Here is a 24,756-nt window from a genome sequence, read left to right on the forward strand (position 1 = left end):
CAGAATTATATGGGTCCAATTATACACTGTATGCAGCGTTATATGAGGCCCATTATACAGTGTATAATGCATTATATATGGCCATTATATACTGTATATAGCATTATATGGGGCCAATTAAATACTGTATGCAGCATTATATCAGGCCCATTAAATACTGTATACAGCATTATATGGGGCCCATTATATACTGTATGCAGCATTTTATGGGGACCATTATACGCTATATACAGCATTATATATGGCCATTATATACTATATACCGCATTATATGGGGCCCATTATACACTGTATATAGCATTATATATGGCCATTATACACTGTAGGCTGCATTATATGGGGCCCATTATATACTGTATGCAGCATTATATGGGGCCCATTATATACTGTGTGCAACATTATATGGGGGCTGGGGCCCATTATATACTGTATACAGCATTATGTGGGGCCCATTATACACTGCATACAGCATTATATATGGCCATTATATACTGTATACAGCATTATATGGTGCCCATTATATACTGTGTGCAACATTATATGGGGGCTGTAGCCCATTATATACTGTATACAGCATTATGTGGGGCCCATTATACACTGTATGCAGCATTATATATGGTCATTATATACTGTATACAGCATTATATGGTGCCCATTATATACTGTGTGCAACATTATATGGGGGCTGTAGCCCATTATATACTGTATACAGCATTATGTGGGGCCCATTTTACACTGTAAACAGCATTATATGGGGCCCATTATATAGTGTATGCAGGATAATATCAGGCCTATTATATACTGTATACATCATTATATGGGGCCCATTATATACTGCATACAGCATTATATATGGCCATTATATACTGTATACCACGTTATATGGGGCCCACTATACACTGTATAAAGCATTATAAATGTCCATTATATACTGTATGCAGCATTATATTGGGCCCATTATATACTGTATGCAGCATTATATGGGGGCTGGGGCCCATTATATACTGTTTACAGCATTATGTGGGGCCCATTATACACTGTATACAACACTATATATGGCCATTATATACTGTATATAGCATTATATGGGGCCAATTAAATACTGTATGCAGCATTATATCAGGCCCATTAAATACTGTATGCAGCATTATATGGGGCCCATTATATACTGTATGCAGCATTTTATGGGGACCATTATACGCTATATACAGCATTATATATGGCCATTATATACTGTATACCGCATTATATGGGGCCCATTATACACTGTATATAGCATTATATATGGCCATTATACACTGTAGGCTGCATTATATGGGGCCCATTATATACTGTATGCAGCATTATATGGGGCCCATTATATACTGTGTGCAACATTATATGGGGGCTGGGGCCCATTATATACTGTATACAGCATTATGTGGGGCCCATTATACACTGCATACAGCATTATATATGGCCATTATATACTGTATACAGCATTATATGGTGCCCATTATATACTGTGTGCAACATTATATGGGGGCTGTAGCCCATTATATACTGTATACAGCATTATGTGGGGCCCATTATACACTGTATGCAGCATTATATATGGTCATTATATACTGTATACAGCATTATATGGTGCCCATTATATACTGTGTGCAACATTATATGGGGGCTGTAGCCCATTATATACTGTATACAGCATTATGTGGGGCCCATTTTACACTGTAAACAGCATTATATGGGGCCCATTATATAGTGTATGCAGGATAATATCAGGCCTATTATATACTGTATACATCATTATATGGGGCCCATTATATACTGCATACAGCATTATATATGGCCATTATATACTGTATACCACGTTATATGGGGCCCACTATACACTGTATAAAGCATTATAAATGTCCATTATATACTGTATGCAGCATTATATTGGGCCCATTATATACTGTATGCAGCATTATATGGGGGCTGGGGCCCATTATATACTGTTTACAGCATTATGTGGGGCCCATTATACACTGTATACAACATTATATATGGCCATTATATACTGTGTACAGCATTATATGGGGCCCACTATACACTGTATACAGCATTATATATTGCCATTATATACTGCATGCAGCATTATATGGGGCCCATTATATACTGTATGCAGCATTATATGGATCCCATTATACACTGTATACAGCATTATATGGAGCCCACTATACACTGTGTACAGCATTATATATGGCCATTATACACTGTATGCAGCATTATATGGGGCCCACTATACACTGTATACAGCATTATATATGGCCATTATATACTGTATGCAACATTATATTGGGCCCATTATATACTGTATGCAGCATTATATGGGGCCCACTATACACTGTATACAGCATTATATATGGCCATTATATACTGTATGCAGCATTATATTGCGCCCATTATATACTGTATGCAGCATTATATGGAGCCCATTATACACTGTATACAGCATTATATATGGCCATTATACACTATATGCAGCCTTATATGGATCCCATTATACACTGTATACAGCATTATATGGAGCCCACTATACACTGTATACAGCATTATATATGGCCATTATATACAGTATGCAGCATTACATTGGGCCCATTATATACTGTATACAGCATTATATATGGCCATCATACACTGTATGCAGCATTATATGGGGACCACTATACACTGTATACAGCATTATATATGGCCACTATATACTGTATGAAGCATTATATTGGGCCCATTATATACTGTATGCAGCATTATATGGAGCCCATTATACACTGTATACAGCATTATATATGGCCATTATACACTGTATGCAGTATAATATGGGGCACATTATACACTGTATACAACATTATATGGGGCCCATTATATACTGTATACAGCATTATATGGGGCCCATTATATACTGTATACCACATTATATGGGGCCCATTATATTCTGTATACAGCATTATATGGGGTCCATTATACGCTGTATACAGCATTATATATGGCCAATATATACTGTATATAGCATTATATGGTGCCCATTATACACTGTATGCAGCATTACATGGGGTCCATTACACTGTATGGAGGACTATGTGGTGCCCATAATTCTGTATGGGGGACTATGTGGGGCCCATAATTCTGTATGGGGGACTATGTGGGGCCCATAATTCTGTATGGGGGACTGTGTGGCCCATAATTCTGTAACGGAAACTATGTGCGGCCCATAATTCTGTATGGGGGACTATATTGGGCCCATAATTCAGAATGGAGATTGTCACTGTATTACCTGTATATACCTGTTTTTCACATCAGTATTTGTAAGCCAAAACCAGGAGTGGGTGATAAATACAGAAGTGGTGACGTGTTTCTTTTCTACTTTTCCTCTTATTGTTCCACTCTTGGCTTTGGCTTACAAATACTAATGTAAAATACTGAACGTGTGAACGTGGTCAAAGGACAAGTGATAAGTTATTGATTGGTGGGAGACTGACTGCTGGAACCTGCACCGATCGTCAGTATGTGGAGCTTTTACCCCATTAGTATGGAGCGGTATGTACGACTTGATCACTGATCCATTCATTCCTTGAGTGGCTGCACTTGACTTTTTCTGGAAGCCCCAAAGAGAATGAATGGAGCTGCAGTCAGACGTCCCACCTGCTGCTGCATTTTAAAATGGGGATAAAAGTGACCTGTCAGGTATAAAAGTTCCCCATTCTTCCGATCAATGCAGTTTCCAATGCTCGGATTCCACCGATCAATAAGATATCACCTACCTAACCTGTGTATCGGTGATAACTTGTTTTCATCAAATAACCCTTTAATTCAAACTACCGTAATTGTACTTCCCAGTTATAGTGGTGCACAGTAGATGGGCAGGAGCCGCCTGTGATTTACAGTCGACGCTCCACTATAACGAGAATAACAGCTAACAGGTATTTGCATATAGCTGTAGGGTGGGCCCTTAGGGTCAATTCCCCCTGTGGGCCCCAGACTCCCCAGTCCAACCATGAATATATTAAAAACTGACCCAGAAATTTGTGACCTCATCCCTGATTATCCATCTATAACATATAGAAGGGGAAGATCAATTTGTGATCAATTGGTACATAGTAACTACTCTCCGATTAGACAACAAATAACATGGTTAGAGAATAGAGAAAATAGCACTTTTAGCTGCGGAAGATGTAAATTCTGCAAATTTATATGTAGATCAAAGATTTTTCAAGTGCAAGTACTGGAAAAACATAGTGCAGACATTTTGCCATCTGCCAAACGATGGGAGTAGTATACTTGTGCCAATGTACTTGTCCGAAAGACTATATGGGGAAGACTTAGCGTGAACTGCGGGGGAGGGTAGGGGGAGCATATAAGGGACATTGTGTATGCTCGCGACACCCCCATCTCTAACCATGTAAGGGATATACATGGGGGAGACCTTGATAGTATAAGCTTCTCAGTGATTGAAGTAGTTGCACCACACAACAGAGGCGGGGATTGGGACCACTTGATTTTACAAAAAACGGCCAGATGGATCTACCGAATGAAAAGCATTAGACCATATGGCCTAAACGACCAATTGCATTTTGGCTGTTTTATCTAATGGTTCCATTTACCCTTAATGCTCCCCACCCCCTCTGTGTTTTCCAGTTTAGTCCCCACTTTTGGACCCCCCTTGTCTATTTGGCCAACATTGGTTGGGCCAGATTTTCTTCTGCCTAATGCCGGTCAACACTCACTGCTGCTCTGTTCCCTGATTTTGAGAGCCTGCTATATGGCCACTGTCCCGAAGAGGAGTTTGGCCATTACCTTGGTTTTGAATTGTATTAGTTAAACACTTATGTATGGCCTCAATTATAAGTACATGATTTATCTTGCTAAGGCTATAGGTTAAGCTTCCTGTTGATCCGTTGCCTCTATGTCGAATATCTATTAAAGAAAATTCTACTCCGTAATATTCGTAATATCCAATAATTTCCTTGATATCTACTAAAGAAAATGGCATTCTTTTTATGAATTGTATATATCTTTGCAATACAGTTCTTAGGCCCTCCCCCCTACTTAGATGTATGTGGTTACTGGAACAAGATATCACATTAAATATTTTAGACACACTCCTTATGATCCATAACATTCATTGTTAACATCTGCATGAGGCATTAGACTTTGGTAGCCGTGAATATGCAACTATGGATTGAGAGATATCTGGAGTTGCTACTAATGCAATAAGACTCCCCAACTGTGATGTGTATATGTGCTAGGATGTGCGGAAACTCAGCGCCGCTCATCTCATTGCACAGGTGACCGGTGCCTGTGTGCGCAGCCGCAGGGTGAGGGGCACATTTGCGTTCCATCGCATACATTGGGATACTAAACCGGAAGTGGCGACATGTGTATCAGGGTGGCGCATGCACAAAGTCTTAGGACATATATCGCACTGTAGTTAGGGGGTCTAGAGGCCGGATACAACAGCAGTATGGAACACATATGTGTCCCACCGCTGACGCTATGCTATGAACCGGAAGGGCAATGTAAGGAGGGAAATATAAAAGGAGGCATGACTCTCAGGAGTACCTGTGGCATATTGTTCCTGAGGTGGACATAGAAGGACATGATCTCCCTATCACAGCTGCATTAAACCAATGACTGAATGAGGGTTTAATCTAAGTCCATGAATCTTGTTTTTGATATATCATTTTGATGTATGCTCTCCTGATGAACCCATTGAAGTGGAAACGCCTCGAGAAATGAGGCATACTATGGATTTCATGCTGAGTAGGGGTGGGCTAATTATGTACATAAGTCATGGCACCTTGGTGCAAAAGTGAACAGTGTATTTGCATAGATTGATAAGGGGATATCTTATACATGACCACTCTCCGTCGTTTGATTAATTGGGACATGGCGCAATAAGAGATTGATATGTAAGATTTGTTTTTGAGGGCTAAGTGCAATATTAATACACCTTGTTATATGTTTTTTTGTATATGACCTATAGTCTACCTATGAATTATTGATCTCTTGTGTGCCTAGCTTTGTGGTTCTGTATCCTTTCCTAATATATATTTAAAATCTAGTGACAACTGATCTTTTCTACCCTATTTTTTCACTATAAACTGTTTAACAATTTTGGATTTCTTTGTATATGATTGAATAAACCCATCTCTATGGTTAAAAGAGAGTGACCAAAATTGTACTAATGGTCATTGTCTAGTTCATTACAGGATATAGCATATCTTTTTCTTGCACTTTTTTGTCATTCTCTTTACATTTCTCCTATCCTAGGGGATAATAAGGTCAGATAGGGAAAGTCGACTTCGATTGGGGGCGCCATTGCGCAGATTTAGGGTGCCAACCTCTTCAGTAAGGTAGGGGTTTTCTAGGACAACTATAGGTATTACGATCTTTTGTTTGTCTTATAGATACATGGAATTTCCTGTTTCCCTATGACACAAATCAACACAGTATAGAGAGACACTGATAATAAATATTGGATGAATCTGAATAAAGGACTATACCAGTATATGTATGCAGTGGGTTATCTCACATTTATTCTTCTTAGACAAAGGTTTTTTTTAGATAAAAAGCCATGTTTGGTTTAGTCCTACCTTTCTTCTCTCTGTAGGGCCATACAGGGTCAGACAAGGACGTACGAGAGGGGTGCCATTGCGCAGGTTCAGGGTGCAACCTCCACGGTAAGGTAGAGTAAGACTAGAGTTATAATAGGGATTTATCTACCATTTCAAACCTGCCTTGCATGATCTTGAATAGCATTTGACCATTTATTTGATTATAGCTGCTACAGTTGATACTAAAATATTTTAAATCATTCTAAATAAAAGTGATGTTTTAAAATTAGAATCCTTATACAGTGTTTAAGTTGGTGATTTTTGGTTTTGTTCTTCTTATAATAAGTTATTCACAATCGGTGAAAGTTATAGAAAAATTACAGTAAAAAGAAGGGACTTAGCGAATAAATTGGCCAATATATGTGAGCCCAACAGCCATTGTCAAGACGTACGTAATTATTGGGTCTCTGTCCTGATAAGACACCTTTCCTGGACTAAAAAGCCTACAATTTATGGGGCAGGAAGGAACCAGCTAATTAAAACCACCTAAGGCTGATGGGAGGTGGAGTGCATATGTCAGAGGAGTTTGCTGCAAACAAAAAAACTGACCAGCACATCCAAACTAGTGTGTACAGGTGCCAGCTACCTTCTTTTTACTGTAATTTTTCTATAGCAATATTGCAGTTTCAGTTTTTCCAATATTCCACATGTACATAATGCAGCATTTACCTTTTTTCCATGGCAGTAATGCAGTTCCAACAGTAGTGAAGCTACCGAGGGGTCAAAGGGTGCGGCCACCCCAGGCCCCGCACTCTGAGGGTCCCACCGAAGCTACACTATTTTTAACTGTATCAGCGTGCGCCGATACAGTTAAACTCTGCGGCAGAGCAGAGAGACAACTCCCTGCACTGCCACTATGGGGCCCGTGATCCGGGGGCCCCCCGCAAGTTCAACTGTATTGGCATTCTCCGATACAGATGAAAGCGATGGAGGAGGGAGCGTCAGCTGATGCTTCCTCCTCCATCATTCTTCCTTGGTGTCTGACGTCTCAGCGCGATGACGCCAGTATGTGGTGTCATTTACTCTGAGATGTGTGATGCTTAGAACACAAGCTGCCACCACCGGATCAGCGGGTAGCGAGGAGTAGAGGTGAGTATTGTATTTTAGTATTTTATTTAGAACATTGTGGGGGCAATTAAACTGTACTGAGGACTATGGGGTGCATTATACTGAATGGGTTGCATTATACTGAACGGGCTACTGGGTGCATTATACTATATGGTGGTGTATTATTCTGTATAGACTATGGGGTGCATTATACTGAATACGCTATGGGATGCATTATATTATATGGAGGTTCATTATACTGTATGGGCTATGGGGTGTATTATAATATATGGGGTGCATTATACTGAATGGGCTATGGGGTGCATTATACTTTATGGGGGTGCATTATGCTGAATGGGCTATGGGGTGTATTATACTGTATGGGCTATGGGGTGCATTATACTATATGGGGTGCATTATGCTGTATGGGCTGTGGGGTGTATTATACTGTATGGGCTATGGGGTGCATTATACTGTACGTGTTATGGGGGTGCATTATGCTGTATGGGCTGTGGGGTGTATTATGCTGTATGGACTATGAGGTGCATTATGCTGTATGGAGGACTATGTGGGGGCCTTTAAACTATATGTAAGCAGTTATACAGTGAAGGTTTGTGTGGGGTCCATCATGCAGTTTGGTGGCCATTATACAGTGTGGAGAGGTGTGGGGCAATTATATTGTATGGGGTACAGTATGGTCATCATACTTTACGAATGCAATGAAAGAGAAATCTAGGGCTCCAGTAGGAGGAAAAATAGAGGGCACACAGTACCACACAGCAGGTGCAGTAATAGGGACACATACGGCAGCAGTGGCTCAGTATTGGGGTATCAGCAGGATAAGGAGTTTATGCAGGTTGGAGGTAGATGGAGATGGTGCCTGAAACGTGAGACGTCTAATGTGTCTGTGCTGTAATCTCTGCAGACAAGTCCTGGCTGGAAGAAGTTGCTGTGTCGGTCTGGACCAGATGGAAAAGATGGGAAAAAGTGAACGACTCCCCCAGAAAGAACATTAGCTGTAAGTCACTATCTATAACTGTACTGTAATCATTTATATGTTCTGCAGAGCTGGTATCTACCACTATATGTCACCATATGGTGGTAATATCTATATTGGTCTTTGTATGGAGATTTCTTTTAGTAACAGCTGTGTCATCTGCTGAGGTTCTCCTACATCCACTAGTAGGGTGCGTCACCATAGCTGTAATCATGGTTTTCTGGTTAGGGGCCCACTCAGAAGTTTTGCCTCCCCTGAACTCAACCCCTAGCTACGCCTATGAGTTCCTATTTTCTAAATTTATTATTCTTGGTATTTCAGAGTGCAGCTATATATCAAGGACAACATTATCAAGGAGTTTGTATGTTCTCCCCGTGTTTGTGTGGGTTTCCTCTGGGTTCTCCTGTTTCCTCTCACACTCCAAAGACATAATCTAGGGAATCTAGATTGTGAGACCCAATGGGGACAGTGATGATGTCTGTAAAGCGCTGTGGAATTAATGGCGCTATATAACTAAGTAAAATAAATACATGAATATTGTCATACACAGCCAGACTTCCGAGACAGAAGGTAAAACATGGCTTAGTAGCATACTAACCATCTCTATAGCTGTATACACAGGGCTAAACCAGTAATTTTGTATGCCGATTAAGAAGAGATTAGGAAGCACTGACCATGCTGCCAGATCCAGGAAACATGTGATCGCTAGCTGTAGGGAGGGAACAGGAGCAGCTGGGTTGTAGGAGATCAGGTCAGCTGTACCATGCAGGCAGGAGGCTGAAATTCTCCTGCAACTGGTGCTAATATACCAACCTCAGTTACAGGGAAAATTAGAAATAACAAGAATATTAATATGTTAAAATGTCACTCAAAGGCCTTTAAGGCCGTATGGTGGGCATAATGTGTAAAATATATGAAACAATAAATGAAAAAAGCAAAAATAAAATAGAAAAAAAATTCATAAATAAAAAACGAAACTAAAAAAAAGAGACCCTGCCAGTCTGAATCACTGAAGAAAATATGTTCAATATCTAAAATTCATTTCTATGAAAAGGGGAATGCAATTTAAAAATGTTTTACTCATCCTTTGTGGGAAAAAAAAGTGAAAAATAGACACATATTTCCTACTTTTATTTATGATGATATCAACTAGAAAAAAGGAATATAAAAATGACATAAAAATTAAGCCCCTTGTGTTGCAAAAAAAACGGCAAAAATTTGAATATCTGAGCAAGAACATTCTTTTTAGATCTCTTAAAAGTGCATGTATGATAAAACCTGAACATGTGTATGGTCAGGAATAGGAGGATACATCCTGGGCGGAAACTGGTTAAACAGCTAGAATATTGATGGCGAGTAATCTTTATATATGGGGAAAAAAATGCTGGAGTGATTTTCTAAAAAGGAATCTGTCAGCAGGTTTGTCTGCAAATTTAAATGTTTAGCAGCATCGTGACTGAGAAAATGTAGCTTTAATCAGGTGAACGTTGATCCCGATTTTTGTGAGTTCTGTGACTCTGAAATGCTCTTGGCATTCTGCAGTAAGTGCTTTACCACATCTCTGCTCTGGAGTGACGGTTGCAGCATCCTTCTAAATGGTCGACCACATGCCCGTCCACATGCCTAGAGCGAGGGAACTCCTAGAAAGCATTTGTGGCTAGCGCTGTGCTCCAGATTAACAATAAACTGCTGCAAAAGCCCTACACAGAGGTACAACATGGTTCAACATCTTTTCAGGTGTCCCATCTAGAGTTGCCAGCAGAATACTGTAGCACTTTGCTGTTTCCATCAGTCCATAAATATTGAGTTGTAAATAGCAATATGCATTTTTCACCACCACCCTATCAAATCCCTCTTCACTGGTCGACTGCGGGTGTCTTGTTCTTTTGATCATGAGGGTCCCAGAATAATATAGGTGATAATTAGAGTTGGGAGAATTTATTCAAGTGAAGTTGACTTTTACAAAAATCACTATTCTTTTCCATATTTTTTGTAGTATGCTCAGAAGGAATTCAGTAAAATGGTCGCCACCATCTTGTTGAGCTGTACAGGGCCAGCAAAAGGTTAAAAAAATGAATGTCTCTGCTGCTCGTTGTCCCCCCTACGGTCCTCAACACCTCTACTTACCATCACGGTGTACTGACACCTCAGGCATCTTTACGCTAGGCTGTGAGTAGACCCTGGATGTCCCATTGTCTGGAAGTCCTGGTCTAGAGTGCTTGCTGTAAGGTCGTGGTGCAGGTCGTAACATCATGACTTGCTTCTTGACTCTAGACCAGGACTTCCAGCTGCGAGTAGGCTTGGGATATGCTTGGGATATTCCTTTGCATGCACAGGAACATGCCAGGCCGAGTCAAGGCCGGAAGTCCTGGCCTAGTGTGAAGAGGACCGGGTTCCATCAGTGCACGCTGGCAGTAATGAGTAAGGTCAAGGATCTTGTGAGGGACAGAGAGCAGAATAAGTGAGAAGTGAGATATTAGTTTTTTGGATCTTTTTTTTTCTACATCTTACCTTTACTATGCTTTGGGAGTTTTATTATACTCCAATACTCCAGAGCTGAATGAAGGAAATTGAATTTGCTGAGAATAAATTCACTGTAAATGGAATGTCCCGGTAAAATCCATGCGATTTGTCTCTAGTGAAAAGTGTCATTATGGAAAAACCCTTTAAATGTTCATATTGACCAACCTCATCCCAGCCAAGTGTATAATGGAAATATAATAATTTTATGACTTCTGCTTTTTAACAGACAAAACCATGTAAGATTGATTGCATGAATACTAAGTTGCTTATTAATAAAATCCATTTACACAGTTTATAAAATGAAGTACAAGCTTTACTTAGAACAGAAGATTTCCTCAGTCTGAATAATGTCCTGTAAACGTTAGATTTATTGTAATATTTCCCATTTTTCTCCCCTGATAGGATGCAGCGGTGTTCGGCCATCCAGCTCCAGCACAATCTCTCATTCCATCAAGGAGAGATTATTATTCCACCATGTGCTCGGCTTCGGCAGCTTTGGAAAGGTCCTGATGGCGGAAGATACTTTAACCCGCCAAGAATTTGCTGTTAAGATCATCAGCAAAAGAGCCCTGCTAGCCGGAGGTGATAGGCTGGATGTCATGGTGGAGAGGCGAGTTCTTCAGCTGGCATCTGGAAGCCCCTTCCTCGTCCACGCGGACTTTGGATTCCAGACCAAGGTAGAATTGTGACTGCTTAGTGCTAAAAGGTTTTGCCACTTCTTTGATGTTGATGACCTATTTGCCTGAATAGGAGCCGTCCTGCAGTACCAGGAGTGACCACTAAACCTTGTTTGCGCCATATACTGTTTACATCCAACTTTTGGGAGAGATGGTAACAGCTGATCGGACCCTACCAATCTGATATTAATGACCTATTCTAAGGATAGGTACATCATAAGAGTGAAAATCTACAGACTTCACTGCTCAATGGACAATACCTCTGCCAGGGACAAATTTTACAGAGGTGTTGTAGAGGGTCCAAAGGTGATATAGAGGGTACAGAGGTGGTATAGAGGGTACAGAGGTGATACAGAGGGTACAGAGGTGGTAAAGAGGGTACAGAGGTGATATAGAGGGTACAGAGGTGGTATAGAGGGTACAGAGGTGGTATAGAGGGTACAGCGGTGATATAGAGGGTACAGAGGTGGTAAAGAGGGTACAGAGGTGATATAGAGGGTACAGAGGTGGTATAGAGGGTACAGAGGTGATATAGAGGGTACAGAGGTGGTAAAGAGGGTACAGAGGTGATATAGAGGGTACAGAGGTGGTATAGAGGGTACAGAGGTTATATAGAGGGTATTATTGTTCAGAACAAAATGGCTCTCTATAGTCTTGAATGTGGCTGAGCTGAAATACCAAGCGCAGCTCATGGGCAGCAGCACTTTTTTTCTGGAAGAAAAGTGAGTATTTTTTCTATCCTGAACAACGCCTTTATCCCCATAAAGAAGCAGCCGAGGCTGTAAGAGAGCAGCAATTTTCATTTTGTTTTTTCTTCTCTACAGCCTAATAGCTGTGACTTTTGTATTCTTCTGTCACTTTTGCTGTTTGAAGATCTATATTTAATGTTGCATGAAATGTTGTATTTTGAATTGCAGCATTTTAGAGTGCACATATTGTATTGGATGACTTTTATTCAATTTGTCTTTACTGTATAATAAATGGAAATGTTCCATGTTACAGATGAATGTTTTTCTTGGTATGGAATACATGAGCTGCGGGGACTTTTACCAACTTCTACACAGGAAGGGGCCGCTTGACATCACCAGTGCCAGGTAATGTGTTCAAGGAGTTGTCCGGTCTCAGAAGAAAAGTCAGCAGTCACTCTACAAGACTGCAGGCTGCCAAATTGTGAGCAATGGTCCCGATTTCCCTGTATTCCCCATTCAGGTGGGCGATCCTTTTATCACACGTGTACAATTTACATACTTGTGATCACATGTCGACTAGTCTCACCGGCTTCTTTCAATAGGAGAGAATTGAGAGACGTTCCCGAGTATAGTCGGCATATAAGCATAAGTATGTAATTTTCAGACATGTATTCCCGAGACTGCAATAGTGACAGTATGCGCTTTTTACACGTCACGATTCGGCAGTCACATAGAGTGACTGCAGACTTTTCTTCTGAGATCACATAACCCCTTAAAAAAAACTCTAATCCACGTTGTATATAAAAGACCAGTTAGATACTGAAGGTCACAGTGTTACTTCCACTACTGACTTGTCGGTCCTGAGAGTCTCTCTACTTCTGAATGTGGAAATACTTTATAACAGTCTCTTCAGGAGCTCAGATTCATTCTGATTGTTGGGTAAAGTAACTGAAATGAAAATGACGCGCCCCCTGGGCCAGTGCTGTTCTGGGGATTACCCGGAGCCGGATCAGATGGGGGTTGTAGTCTCCGAGTGGCGGCGACCCGGTCCGTGCCCAGGGTGTCAAACTCAGTGTGTGGCAGTCTTTACAGATGTTGTTAAATGTCCTTTAGTGTCGACTACGCCACCCGTTGATTTGCGGTCAAAAGGCCGCCGCTGCAGAAGGGTCCGCTGAGGCTGGTGGTGTGTGTGCAGCTGTGATAGTATAACCCCCAACGGGAGGGGTATAGCCTCAGGGGGTCAGTTGTAGAGGATGGTGGTTGTGAAGGTGCAGGATGAATCAGCAAGAAGACTCAGAGCCGGGCTGTGCAGTTCAGGGGTTTTTACTTACGGGTGTTCTTATGGTCACTCTGGCCTGAAGCGACCACCCGAGCCGTGCTGCGTCCACCAGGTCCTGGACTCGGCCAACCCCCAAGTAATTCTGGAGCGTGGTCCTGAGCTCCCTTTCTGACTTTCCCTCTCTTCTGGCCGTTCTCATTAGGGATCCACTTATGTCCGGCTCCCTCGGGTCTCTTGGTGGGTACACATCTTCTGGGTTCCCTGACCCTATACTTGGTATGCCTTCCGAGTGAATTTAGTGAGGGTCGTGGCAGATCCTGCCCACGACCTCCGGTCTCTGGCTGAGGATTAGTGGCCTCCACCAGCTTGGGATCCGGTACCCTGGGTGCCAACCCTTCACCCTGCTGTTTGTATTCTGGGGTCTTGGGGTTCCTTCTTCTTCTCTCTGGGTCCTTCTGACTCCTCTCTCTCTGTCTCTCTGTCTTGGCCTTGGAGCTGGGCCCAGCCGGAACCACAACTCCCTGTCAACCCTTCTGGCTGAGCTTCTCTGCTCTGCTCCTCTGACTCTGACAGACTGACTCACTCTACAAAAGACTGACCCTGATCTAAGATGGTGCGCACCTTATATACTCCCTCTATGTGTGAGCTCAGGTGACCAGCACCCAATGAGCTCCTAGCTTTACCCAGACTACTCCCCCTATCTGCCCCTACACTACTGGGATGTTCCACCCCCCTCCCACTCCAGCCAGGGACAGACGCTGTCGTACCTGCACATAAACTGGTGGGAGTACCGTCGTTCTGTCCCCCGGAAATGGGATGTATGTAGTGCATGCAGCCTACTAGCTCAGTTCCACACTCCATCCTTACCCGGGAGTGGAATACCACACCTCTGGCTTGAGGTGTAATACCCCTGTAGCAGCCGAATCCTCAGGGTGCTACAAAAATGCTTAGCGTAATGATAGAAAATGGTCCTATGAGGGAATAATATAGAATAATGCTCCTATTGACTAATATGAATTCCCAAGTTTACTTTCTATGGGATCTGATACTTATTCATTTTCTCTTTGTCAGATTCTATGCCGCCGAACTAGTGTGTGGGATCCAGTTCCTCCATTCTAAGGGCATCATCCACAGGTAATGTAGTCAGTGTGAGGCTGGGTCACACCAGCGTATAGTCTCTCATCTAAGAGAATCTGGATGATTATGCACATCACACTTTCATTAAACTCTGAACAGAATTAAATTAGAGTGTGATCAGTGTGATCGAATTTATTTTTGATGACGAGAAGATGGAAAAAAAAATCTCCATCTTCTCCATTCTGTCAGACCTTGGAAATCGGACTGCACTCAGATATCATCCGAGTGCAGTCCGATGTTTTCCATGGACTCTTTGACTTGCATGGCCGAGTGTGACCTGTTCATTTGATCCAACTCGGGAATGCTGCGATCGGTGAGAGGAAAAAAATCGCACATGTACACGGCCCATAGAATGATATTGGTCCGAGTGCTATCCGATGTTTTGTTGCATCGCATTCAGACCGAAAATATGATCATGTGCATGAGACCTTAAAGCTTAGCTGCACGCAGTCCCTCCACCCTGGTGACCTGCAGACTGATGCCCTGTATCTGGTGTCTAGTAGTCCTATATGGTATCACTGTCAGGAAGCTGCAGCTGAGCGGCCGTCACATGTAACACAGTGATCCCTACAGTGGTACAGGGAATACAGTAAAGGAGTTATCTCATAGGAAAGTGCAACACTAAGAGAAAATATGTTTATTCTCGTATGCCATCATTTCACCACAGATATAGGAAGAACACTTACTTTATACTCAGGTTACTTTTCTTTTTCTTACAGAGACCTAAAGCCCGAGAACATCCTGGTGACTGATACGGGCCACGTTAAGATCACGGATTACGGTCTTGCACTTGAGAACATGCACGGAGACCGGACAGCCACCAGTTTCGCTGGGACCGTGGGTTACATGGCTCCTGAGGTGAGAATAGAATGTTTTTATTTTTTGTATTTAAAAGTTTTTTTGGATACTTTCACATTGATGAGCTTTATTTAGGCTAGTTCATCAATATAAAATCATTTGGGGTCCGATCACACTGATTAGCTGTTCTTACCTTTGGCGGAAACCTGATGTAAACAGAGCAGAACATCGCACCTCTGTACTGTTTAGTGGGCAGTACAGAGATCTGCAGATCAGTGGGACTGCTGGGTGCTCGCCCCCACCAATCTTATATTGATGACCTGTTCTGGTCATCAATATAAAAGTACTGGAAAACCCTTTTAAAGGATTGTCAATATATCACCAATCCCCAGAACAGGTGAAAAATGTGTGAACTCTGGGTGCTTCACTGCTATGTACCCCACAATCACCAAATGGGAGGAGCAACGTCTCCTATTCCTCCTAGCCTGCAAGTCTACATGGATAGTGTATAACACTGCTCCCCCTGTGGCTGTTAACCTGTTAAATCTCGCTTTCAATCTCTGACAGTGGCATTTAACACGTGCCGGGCGCGCTAACAAGGACGCGCTTTTTTCCACACGTTCATTGGCACGCCTATGACATGATCACAGGGCGCCGATGGGTTACCATGACAGTCAGGGGTTTTTGAAGATCTCCGTGCTTGTCATGTCAGTACTCCTGTGAAAACCAGCATTTATCAAAATATAAAATTAATTAATCTGATGAGTAAAAGGCATAATGTGAAAAAAATCAAAACACCAGAATTACATTTTTTGGCCACTGCAACATTGTAATAAAATGCAATAAAAGGTGATTAAAACACTGTATCTACCCCAAAATGGTATCAATAAAAAGTCATTTCAGGGCGCAAAAAATAATCCATCACACAGCACAATATCCTGAAAATTTAAAGCGTTAGGGGTGTCACAAAGGGCGACACAAGCAAAGGGTTTTATTTTTACAAATGTCAGAATTTTTTTTCACCACTTAAAAAAAAAAATACTATACTTTTGGTATCTGTGTAATTGTACTGTCCTGGATAATCAAATTGCTAGGTCAGTTTTACCGAATAGTGAACATGGTAAATTAAGAAAACAAATTGAAATTGCACTTTTTTTTTTTGAAACTTCAACTCGCTTGGAAAAAATTTTCCGCTTTCCAGTGCATCACATAATAAAATGATTGGTGTCATTCAAAAGTACAACCCGTCCTGCAAAAAACAAGCCCTCATACGGTTAAGTGCATGGAAAAATAAAAAAGTTATGGCGCTTGGAAGAAGGGGAGGAAAAAACGAAAACAATGTACTTAACAATGTACTTAAACTTATGTAGTAAGACGTACTGTCATTGTCTATGGACTCACATAACAATATGAGTGACATATAAGTACGGTGACATACAAGAGGTAGCACTACTAATAATGCTTCTCTATGGCAGATCCTGGACAAGGAGGAGTATAACGCCGGAGTAGACTGGTACTCGTTTGGTGTCATCTTAAACGAAATGCTGACCAGTGAGTGTAACTACCATCCGTCACTCTTTGATGAATCTTCCTCCGGCGCCAAAGACATCATTGAACAGCTCCTCCAGGAAGATCCTGTCCAGAGATTAGGAGTCAATGGTAACATCCGAGAACACCCCTTCTTCCAGCGAATTGATTGGGTCTCAGTGGAAGCCCTTAGGATGGCCCCACCATACATCCATGTAGTAAGTATATGTACAGAATTGTCACATGCATTTGAATAAGATACTCTCCCACAATCTTTCATGCTTTTGGCTCTGTGATACATTATGTTTAATGTCAGGGTTGGAAAATTATTTGGATGGCGTTAATCTTTACATTACTATTATAGATGATCAGGCTGATTGGACAATTTAATTTATTAACGGTGCATGTCTCATCTATATTATTGCACTTCTTTCAGACTCTTTTGCAGGCTATATGCAGATAATTAACTAGTTATATATTCTGTCAGGTGCAAGCCATTTAATCTGGCAAAGAATTACATAAGCATCAGTAGCTGGAGCTAGAGAAGACAACCCTTCACTAAAAAAAATTGAAATGGGCTCTCCATAAGGACCAGTTCACAACATTTTGATAATTTTTTTAGACAGACTTGCAAGTGAATCTAAAGATTAGTTTACATTTTCAATAATACTTCTTTTTATAGCCTCCACTGCTGATTTTGCCCAGAAGAAAAATAAAACAAAAAAACAAGAACCAATTTTGTCAAAAACAAAATTGATAGAGCTGTCCCAATTCGGAAAGTTTCTGTTAACAGGTCAAAGTGTTCAGAGATGAAGTGACAAGTAATGATTGTACTTATTTAGAAACCTCTCGTTCTAACCATAATTGAGCTATTGCATGTAATTCTGCAACCTATACATGATGACACAGACGTATGATTGGCCATAGAGATTATTAGTGGCACTGCAGCTCATTGAAGTGATTAGACTTGAACTGCAATGCTTGTGGTGCTGGTTTTGATATTGTAAGATATAATATTTACATTTGAAAACATTCCTTTAATTTTTTTTCAATACTTCAAGTTGAGACTGTTTTGATTAGTCACCAATTTCACCATGACTTTTTTCTGCATTTTTTTCTGTAGCCAACTAAGCCTAAACCCAGGTTCCGCGCTTTTAAGCTTGACAAGATCCAAGCGGCAGAGGCTGCATTATCGATAACACCAGAGGACCAGGCTGTATTCAGAGGGTTTTCATTTGCCAACTAGAAAACCCTCAACAAGACACCAGCTCAATAATATCAGAGCAAGCTGTGTACCTGAGCTTCCAGAAGACCATGCAGAGAAGATCAGAAGATCGGATGTCCAACATCATCAGGGACCACCATAAGGATAACTAAAATTATAAGTATAGGTAAGTATAGGTAAAAAGGATAAGAATATTAAAAATTCAATAAAAAGAAGAAAAAAAAGATAAGTATAGGTAAGTAAGGATGCGTGTAAGTAAGCATAAAGTATAAAAAAATAAAAGTAAAAAAGGATAAGTTTAGATAAGATGAGTATAGGGGAAAAAAAGGATATCAATAGGTAAGAATTTTTTTGTATTTTTAAAATTCAACAAAATTCAAAAAAGGTTAAGCATGGGTAAGAAAGGATAAATATAGGTAAGAAACTAAAATTATAGGTAAAACAGGTAAAAAGCATAAGTATAGGTAAAAAAGATAAGTATTTTTAAAATTCAACAAAAAAAATAAAAGACATAAGTATAGGTGAGAAAAGATAAGTATAAGTAAGAAAGGATAAGCATAGGTAAGTAATAGTAAGTATAGGTTAAAAAGGATATGTATAAGTAAAAAAGATTAAGTATAGGTACGAAAGGGTAAATATAGGTAAGAAAGGATAGGTATATATAAAATTCAATAAAAAAAAGAAAAAAGGATAAGCATAGGTAAGTAGAGATAATAAAGAATAAGTATAGGTAAGTATAGGTCTCTTCAGAATTCACCATAGGTCTATGATTGAATTCAGATCAGGAGACATGCTTGCCACTAAATCATGTTCACTCTCTTCTCTTCAGAAATGCAACGATGACCTAAGATATGTGTTTTGGATAATAGTCATGTTGGAAAAGTGCACGTCTACAAAGGGCACGGGGTGATGGTAATATCTTCTATATCACTATAGAGCAGTGCATCTAAAAATGTATAATACCCTCAATAAATCTAGCTCCCCGACACCAGCAGCACTCATGTAACCCCACATAAGGACACAGTCACCACTATGTTTCACAGTAGGTTCCATGCATTTAGAACAATGAATTTAGAAGAATACATGGAGCCTACAGTGAAACATGGTGATTGCAGTGTTCTTATGTGGGGCTACATGAGTGCTGCTGATGTAGGGGAATTACAGTTCGTGGAGGGTATTATAAATTCACAGATGTACTGCTCTATATTGATAGATAAAATGCTACTATCACTCAGTGCCATTGTAGACATGCTCTTTTCCAACATGACGATCCAAAACACACATCTGTTGCTTTTCTGAAGAACAGGATGAACGTGATTCAGTGGCCAAGTCTTCTGATCTGAACCCAATCAAACAGCTATGGTGAATTCTGAAGACACATAATTAGAGCATATGAATGGGATAACAAAAATGGTGCCTATACATGTACAGATATTTTTACAATTTCTACCTAATCAGATTGACATCAGTCTCAGGGTACGGCCACACAGTGCGGCTGCAGACCACGTACACACGTGGGGCAGAACGAGCACATAATTATTAAGCAACCAACCTTTTGTTTGTTGGTTGGGTGATCGCCTGCCTGTTTACACTGCACAATTATCGGAAAATAACTGTTCCTAAGAACGCCCATTCCTGATAATCGAACAGTGTAAGTGCCCCCTTAGTTAGACATAAGCTTTAAATAGTCTAGATATGAAGATAAGATAGAAATATAAGTATGCTATATGTATAAAAGGTGTGACAGGGCCCCATCCAGAGCTGACACTGCAGTGAACCAGGGATTAGCCGATCGCCAGTACTTGGGGTCAGGAAGGAATTTTTCCCCACTCATGGGGTTGTTTTGCCTTCCTCTGGTTCACATCCTTTTATGCAGTAAATCCTATTAATGGCACTGGATGATTAAATTAAACTAAATTTGATGATAAGAATAAAAATTATTAAACTCTATTCATTGCGTCTGTGTCTTCTTTATATTCTGCTCTCTCTTCTGATACTATTTTAATTTTGGACTGCTGTGGTGAATGTTACAAATAACAAGGAATGAAGAATTAATCAGATTTTTTTGTGGGGAGCTGGTCCACATGATCTTGCTGCTGATTCTTTTCCATCATGACAGTGATGTTATGGCCATCTGTCATATGGCTTCCCAAGACTAATGTCACTGCCCCAATATGCACCACATCATCAATTATGTGTTGTACATGGGATAGGGAGAACATCATCAGCTACTTCTCTGTAACCCAAGTGTAGTCTCCTCCACTAAAGTTCCTGCATATCACAGATCATAGAGGACGGTCATATTCCATAGTTGCTTACTTACCCCGCAATAACTCCACACCATGCACCATTCAGTAGACTCCAGCCCATCACATATGGAAAGGTGGACCTGGTGCAAGGGGATGTAATGGGAATAGAATATATTAATGCAGCAAGAGATGTATTCAGTGGATAGAAATGGAAAAAGGAGGTGTCGTTGGCCTTACAGAACAAGGAGGTATAGTGGCAGGAGAAAGATGGTGGGAATGGGAAACCACAATGTAAAGTTATAATTGTACTAAGCTGAACTGGCTACATGACCCCAAACCTGAAAGTAAATGAGTGGCATGCGCCAAGGTTAATGGAACCAGAAAAAAAAACATCAAAGCAAGAAAAAAATGCATTGAAATTATTTTCATCACAAAAACAATTTTCAACACTAAAAGCAGGATAGAGAACACCCATCCTGAAAACAGGTGTGGACTATATAAGTGAAAACGGCATTTGTCAGACCTTTACAGCATATTCTACGGACACAAATGTTTAAGATGGGAATACATCTTAAAAGTGGATCTGTTAGCAGCTTTCACATTACGCACTGCAAAACTCATTATGTCTCTTAAATCTGATGAGACTGGTGTTGTTACCATGAAAATCAATATCAAAATGACAGTCTTTCAAAGATCACAACCTGAAAGGTCACGCAGATCCACCCACTGTTATCTTTTTGTCACGAACAGCTCTCTGCTGTCCCATACCATGCAGACAATTACGCGAATGACCGACGATCAACATGTGGCCGCAGGCCGTGTCCATTAATAGGCCGGTTATTGGGAAACTAACAGTGAGTGTATGGTCTATACACCTCCGATTCCAGCGAATGGAATATGTGTATATACCCTCGGTACGGTAACTGCTAATTCCACAATAACCCACGACTACTCGCTGCCACCATCAGTCTTTTATACAGACTGACTGGACGACTGATTTCAGGTAGCGTATGGCTTCGTGGTGCAGGACAATTGCCCTGCAAACAAATGTGGAAAGGAAAATGACTTGAATCGGTTCTTTCACCATAGCAATCATGGTAAAATAGGAAGTAAATGAATAACATAAAAATGTTAACAGTGCCCTCACAGAGACTGAGGCTTACTACTTCCAGATCAGTTAAAAATGTAACCCACAGAGCATGGGGCAGAGTACCCACCCCTACATTAGAAGATAACAAATTTCAACCACAGAGCATGGGGCAGAGTACCCCTACATTAGCAGCTTACAAATTTCACCCTCAGAGCATGGGGCAAAGTACCCCTACATTAGCAGCTTACAAATTTCACCCACAGAGCATGGGGCAAAGTACCCCTACATTAGCAGCTTACAAATTTCACCCACAGAGCATGTTCCCACATTTATCCTACAGAAGCGAATCACAAATTTCACTCACAGAGCAGGTTTCCACATTTATCCCACAGAAGCTGATAACTAATTTTACTCACAGAGCATTTTTCCACATTTCCCTAAGAAAGAGGATTAAAAATTTCACACCCAGACAATGGGGCACAGTACTCCCACAGCTCAAAAATATCTTCTCTAGTAGCGTATGTTACAAATGCCGCAAATGAAAAGCTGGTAATATGATTTTGGATCGAGCTGACGGTCCGCAGCGAGGCTTTCTACCGGCAGTCCAGTTAAAAATTTCATCCACATAGCATATTTATACATTTCCTCCACAGAAGTGAATAATAAATTTCACCCACAGGCAGGGTTGCAGAGTACACACAGCGGCTCCAAAGCACATTACTCCCACAGATATGGGTTCAATAATACACACAGTGGCTTAAAGGCACATTACTCCCACAGACATGGGGAATACACACAGCGGCTACGCACGGTACTATAACAGACATGTGTGCAGAGTACACAGACAGTGTTTTTGTAAAACTGTGCACACGCAAAACCCAATGCTGTTCCTCAATACAGTTGCATCCTGTCTCTACGCTAAGCATAGTAGAAATAAAAAATAAGAATCTTGAACCAGAAGGAATAGGTCCAATGGGATTAGGAGGTGGATGTGGTTGTGTAGGTAGAAGAAGCGGAGGAGGAAGTTGCGAACACAGCTTTTTTTATTTGGGGAGGAGGCTCCCAAATGTAACAAATGGCAAATAGAGTTGAAGGCTGGCTGGGTGCGGCTATTATAGTTGTCTAGTCATCCAAAGGTATGGACAATCGTTTGGGATCCACGCCTGGTTCATTTTAACGAATGTTCATTTACCCACATTAGATGTGGACAGTCGGATGTCCCTGTATTTCACACCGTTGGTTGAATATATATGCACATGCCAATTTTAAATTATTGGATCCCATAAATGTAATTTATGTTTATATTTTTCTCACTTCACCATCTTAGACTATTTAGTGTTGATTAGTGATGAGCACAAGTGCTCGTTACTCGAGTTTGCCTAGGGTGCTTGGGTACGCATAGAGTACGCGGTGACACGTTCGAGTCCCCGCGTTAGCATGTTTCGCGGCTGTTAGACTGCCACAAAACATGTGTGGATTGCCTGGCAAACACAAGCAATCCCCAGATGTTGTGGCTGTCTGACAGTCGCGGGGACTCAAACATGTCACTCAAGCACCTGCGATACTCGGTGTATACCAGAGCAAAGAGCACTTGCATCAGCACTAGTGATGAGTGCATCATACACAAATCAGATTACAAAAATATTTTAACACAGATTGTAATGTCGCAAAATACAGATGCATCTCACTAAATGAGAATATCATCCAAAAGTTAATTTATTTCATTTCTTCAATGCAAAAAGTGAAACTCATATATTACATAGAGTCATTACAAGCAGAGTGATCTATTTCAAGTGTTTATTTTGGTTAATGTTGATGATTATGGCTTACAGACCATGAAAACACAAAAGTCATTATCTCAGTAAATTAAAATAATTAACAAAAAACACCTGCAAAGGCTTCCTACGCGTTTAAAAAGGTCCCTTAGTCTGTTTCAGTAGGCTCCACAATCATGGGAAAGCCTGCTGACTTGACAGATGTCCAGAAGACTGTCATTGACACACTTCACAAGGTCCCAGAGTTACAATTTTCATTTGGAAATCAAGCTCCCAGAGTCTGGACAAAGAGTGGAGAGGCCTACAATCCAATCTGCTTGAGGTCTAGTGTGAAGTTTCCACAATCAGTGATGGTTTGGGGAGCCATGTCATCTGCTGTTGTAGGTCCACTGTGCTTTATCAAGACCAAAGTCAGCGCAGCCGTCGACTAGGAAATTTTAGAGCACTTCATGCTTCCCTCTGCCGACAAGCTTTTTGGAAATGGAAATTTCATTCTCCAGCAGGACTTGGTACCTGTCCACACTGCCAAAAGTACCAATACCTGGTTTACAAACAACAGTATCTTTGTGCTTGATTGGCCAGCAAGCTCGCCTGACCTTAACCCCATAGAGAATCTATGGGGTATTGTCAAGAGGAAGATGAGAGACACCAGACCCAACAATGCAGACGAGCTGAAGGCTGCTATTAAAGCATCCTGGGCTTCCATAACACCTCAGCAGTGCCACAGGCTGATCGCCTCCATGCCACGCCGCATTGATGCAGTAATTGATGCAAAAGGAGCCCGAAAAAGGAGTGCATTTACTAAACATACATTTCAGTAGAAAAACATTTCGGACTTTAAAATAATTTTTCAAGTTGTTTGTTATAAACTATTCTAATTTACTGAGATAATGACTTCTGTGTTTTCATGGGCTGTAAGCCATAATCATCAACATTAACAGAAATAAACACTTGAAATAGATCACTCTGTTTGTAATGACTCTATATAATATATGAGTTTCACTTTTTGTATTGAAGAACTGAAATAAATTAACTTTTTAATGATATTCTAATTTAGTGAGATGAACCTGTAAGTAAAAAGCCAAGGGAGTGAATATTTTCG

Source organism: Phyllobates terribilis, unplaced genomic scaffold, assembly GCF_046119375.1.
Source record: "Phyllobates terribilis strain yellow unplaced genomic scaffold, ASM4611937v1 Scaffold_11__3_contigs__length_659146591, whole genome shotgun sequence".
NCBI lineage: Eukaryota > Metazoa > Chordata > Amphibia > Anura > Dendrobatidae > Phyllobates > Phyllobates terribilis.